This window comes from Acipenser ruthenus, chromosome 6 (genome assembly GCF_902713425.1).
Source record: "Acipenser ruthenus chromosome 6, fAciRut3.2 maternal haplotype, whole genome shotgun sequence".
NCBI classification, from domain to species: domain Eukaryota; kingdom Metazoa; phylum Chordata; class Actinopteri; order Acipenseriformes; family Acipenseridae; genus Acipenser; species Acipenser ruthenus.
This window is the reverse complement of record NC_081194.1, coordinates 39398017-39403089: the sequence shown is the minus strand read 5'-3', so window position 1 is coordinate 39403089 and position 5073 is coordinate 39398017.

The following is a 5073-nucleotide window of genomic DNA, read 5'->3' as shown; positions in this document are numbered from 1 at the left end:
ACAGTTTACACAATGTGTTACTCATTAGCCAACCAGGTGAATCACTGATTCTGTTACAAGCAGTTCTGAAAAGGCTCTATCCAGTTATCCTAAAAAAAAAAGCATCATGGAGTGTTTCAAAGCAGATTACAAAACATTTCTGATATTTATCTATAACTATACTGTCGATACACAACCGTGCAACATTTTCTTATAAGGGTTTGTCAGAATAATTTTTCTGTGAACAGCTCTGGTTGGCTTTCTGTTCGATAACTGAATTAACATTTGCATCTTCCTGAAACCCAAAAAGACAAAAAAGCTTAAATGGCCACAACTGTGAACTAAAGGGTGCAAAATAGCAGTTCATCTGCATGGTCTGGCCAGTGGACTAACCAAACAGAACAATGTACAGCTGTGGCCAAAAGTTTAGCATCACCAAGAATTTCAGGATTGAGACATAATTAAAACAAACAAAACAAAACAAACACAATATATATATATATATATATATATATATATATATATATATATATATATATATATATATATATATATAAGAACATAATTTAGTTATTTTATTTAACATCATGTAATCTAGGAAACTACAAAACTATATTGCAAGTCTACAAGAAGCCATAATAGTAGTACAGTATTTCAAGTTAGATTTTAAAGTGTCACATTTTTCAATTTGTGTCAGTTTTTCATTAAGTATATGAAAACTACAAAGCGGTATGTAATTAAATATGTAAATGTAACATTATTCAGCAGGTTTCATTGGACTTTGTGAAGCAAAATGTGTTAATTCTTTAGGGTGATGCAAAACCTTTGGCCATAGCTGTATAACAAAAGCATGTGTGTGTGTGTGTGCGTGCGTGCCTGTGTGTGTGTGTGTGTGTGTATGTGTGTGTGTGTAGGAGGCTGTGTGGTCCAGTGGTTAAAGAAAAGGGCTTGTAACCAGGAGGTTCACGGTTCAAATCCCACCTCAGCCACTGACTCATTGTGTGACCCTGAGCAAGACACTTAACCTCTTTGTGCTCTGTCTTTTGGGTGAGACAGAGTTGTAAGTGATTCTGCAGCTGATGCATAGTTCACACACCCTAGTCTCTGTAAGTCGCCTTGGATAAAGGCGTCTGCTAAATAAACAAATTATATATATATATATATATATATATATATATATATATATATATATATATATATATATATATATATACACGTCGGATTCAGTGGCCAAGAGTTGCGTCGCACAGTGAAGAACTTATCTGAAGCAGCAGAGAGGAGCAGCAACTGGCTGTGGTTGAGACGGAAAGATTCTGACTGGGGATCTCAAGCACAATAGAAAGAAAGAAATGCTGATGTACAGGTAAGTAAGCTGGGCTGAGTTGAGTAGGGGACGGAGGGGGGTGATGCTGGGACGCTAGAATCACCATCGAGCCCTCTTGAGGTGTCATGGGCTTGTCGACGAAACACCGAGGATGGAAGGTGCCCACTTGAAGACCCCAGAGATGTACCCTACTTCGCTCAATCCAGACGTTGTCATGCTGATGCGCTGAGGAGACCGCACAGTGGTTGATCCCCGGAGCCAGCATCGCAGCCGTTGTGTGTGCTGATGCGCCACCATGAAGTTTTAACATCTACTCTTGTGTAATGGAAATCATAATCATAAGCTTTGATATTGTGTATATTAAAATCAGTTTTTTTAGAGGAGAGAGCAGTAATATTTCCATAGTGAAGATACTGGTATTAATATTAATTAAGTAGTAGAGAGTTAAATAAAATAACTGTATGCAAAATGTATGCAGCAATAAGGCTCTGGAATATATTATAATGTAATACTACTATGTGACAGTAAGGTCTTATATTTATAAGGTTTGACAAAACCAGGAAAGATACAGGAGAAAGTGAAATTCATAATGCTTTCTCCTGTTTGTGAAAACCACATTTAGGTTGATTAAATTCACCTCATTGACTAAATAGACAGTATTGTTATTGCAGTTATACCATGGTTATTCTGGAACCACTGGCTGAACCTTCTGTGAGTCTTCATGATGTTTCCTATATGCAAACCAGTGTTTCTGATTAACTGTCTAGGGGTACTCTGAAGAAAGTGCTTGTTGAACAATTTGCCTGCTTGCCTTTTGATGCATTTTGAAGTTATGGACGGTCGTAAAGACCAAACAATGCATGTGTGAATTGTCATGTGTCTCGTGTCTCTATCTTATCCTAATGTATTGGTGCTTGACTTTCTTATAGACAACAGCCTTTTATGTACAGTGTTGATGGAGTCATTTAGATTTATGCTGAAATGCTCAGCTTGAGCATGAGTGTGCGAGAGCTGGCTGCTGGCTGCAAATTCAGATATAGTCCTTCGGGTGCAGTTAAAATAGATAAGCCTTGTATTGCCAGATGATTGTTAATGCAGATAGATGGATGCTTGCACAAGCCATTTAACTTGACTGCGACGTAGAGATGTCTCTGCAAGAAAACTACCAATTAGCTGTAGCAACTGCTTCTTCCAGTCAGAACAATTCTTACAATTTAAATATATACATTTTTATAAAAATAGTTGACATTCTTGTTTTTTTTTCTTGAAATTTTGATAGACTTCTCTCACCCGGCACTGAGAAACTGTAAAAGGCCTGGCAAGTGAAAGTTGGGAAGGTGAACTCAAAGCATGGCACAGACTGCAAAGAGAGGTAGGGTTACATTTACCTGGCATAAATAGTATTGCTAGCTGCCACTGTTTGAAAGTTGACATGAATCTTAATATATAAAGAAGAAAGTTTGTCTGTCTGTCTGTTCCTTTATGCATTCGGACCCCGCAGGAGCCAGTGCAACCAGACTTTGCATGGCCTCCTCTCTCATCCAGGGGAAGGTCAAGGGCTATGTTTGGATCCAAAAATTTTGACCTCCTGGGTATTTTATTAAGTAACCCCATTGCTGGGTCACTACGGTAGCCATGTATCTCAAATTAAAGAAACCCACAAAATCAAAAAAATAAATAAAAAGAAAAAAAAATTAAAAATGGCAAAACAACCCAAAAAATAAGGTTAAAAAAGGAGAAAGGGGTCTGAGTGCATTGTGCGACACCCAAGATCGGTAACTTATAGGAAACCATAAAGGCTACCGTTCCCCAATTTGTCATGCGTGAAATATTGAAATATTGAGTTTTCCCTGGCAACATCTGGTACTACAGCTAGTGTCTAATAAAACGTTTTTAGCATAGCATGCGAGGGGTAAACATTCTGAATTCTAATAAACAACAAGACCTGCCGAGTTCACTGCACTTAAAATGATACACAATTGCTTTATAAAAAGAAACCCTTAAATAGTGTTCTGTTTACTTTTCCTTTTTTTCTCGGATACTTTTTTTCTCGGATGAAGTTAAAGTCAACTTTGGTTAACTAAAATCCTTTTTTCTTAACAGTTATACAGAATGTTTGATATATTCCTTAAAATATTACTTAAAACAGTCCTTGAAGTTATGTGAATAGGACCCATTGTAGGTGGCTCTAAAATCACTTGCCTCTTTGCGCTAACATGAAGGATGCCACCCATGTTGTTTGTAGGGCCAACAGTATCTGTGAAAAAGATGAATGGGTTAGAAAGTCTAATTTATTTCTAATAGCTACAGCACATAACCTTAATTAAGCGGTTTGTGAGGTTAATTTTATAAATCTGACTTTATTGTGCAAAACGCAGAAATGTGAATGTATGCCTTCAGATATAGGTTTGTGATGAATTGTGTTATCGATCCTTTAATTTCCTGTTTACAGACTTGTTTGGTCGTGAGAAGCATTTCCTCTTATGGATTGCTTTTGTGGCTCCATGCTGACAAATTTCAGTTCATTGTATATCAGTGTGAACAGGCTGGCTGTAGGTTTGACATCAGGCCAGAAAGAAACACACAGACAGGCAGTACTGGTGAGTGAAACTGAAACGCTGCGGCGCTCAGTGTTTTATTAAACATACAGAAAAATAAAAGGTTTAAACAAAAACAGCAAAATGGCACTTGAGGCCAAAATAAAATAGACAAACAAAACGAACAGACACTACAAACAGGGCACGAACACAAAACAAGTACGGTGCTTCCAGCACTTGTAGCAGTTGTTATTTATTTTCATTATTAGTGGGGCTTCGACATACTTCTTCTTCTTCTTCTTCTTCTTCTTCTTCTTCTTCTTCTTCTTCTTCTTATTCTTTGGCACGCTACTCCTCTTACACCGTTTAAGCTACAAATGCTGTTCAAACTTTAAAACGTGTAGACCGGTCTGGAATAGTGTGCTTGTATACAGCTTTTTGATATATTTTATACTTTTTAAACTATTAAGCTTTTTGTCCTTTTTTTGTCCATCTTCATTCACTTTAATGGGACTTTTTTCAACATTCTAAAGCTCCCCATTGTTTAAAAACTCCCAGACTTCCAACATTCTATTTATTGTAAATGATGTAACTTTTGACACAAATCAGCTACTTTGACCACTTTCAAAACATAAATAACTTTTACCAATCAAGAGGTACAGCTGTTTTAGTAACCGCATCAACTAAATTTTGTCTAACTTTTTGTAAACAACTGAAATTTTGACCACTTTCCCAACAAGATAGACAAGAAATTAGAGACATCTAAGACATCTTCATCTACTTCTCTGCTATTCAAATATGAAATCAAAACAGAAATAACTTTTACCAATCAAGAGGTACACCTGTTTTAGTAACCGCTTGATGAGATTCTGGGATCAATAAGCTACTAACAACCAAACGAGCAAGATGGGCTGAATGGTCTCCTCTTTTTTGTAAACTTTCTTATGTTCTTCCTAATAATAATAATAATAATAATAATAATAATAATAATAATAATAATAATAATAATGCTATTGACAGTTTTATTTCTGAAATAACAAACAAACATGTTAGTTTGTCTTTCTGTCCACATTACACATAGATCTGCATTAGAACATTATTTAAAGACAAACATTAAAGGACTGTGTATAGCAGTTATTATCTGCATCTTGTTGTCCAAAACCAACAAATAACTTTAACTACAGTGAAACAATCGCTAATGATGTTACACACATATTAATACAATCCAATAAC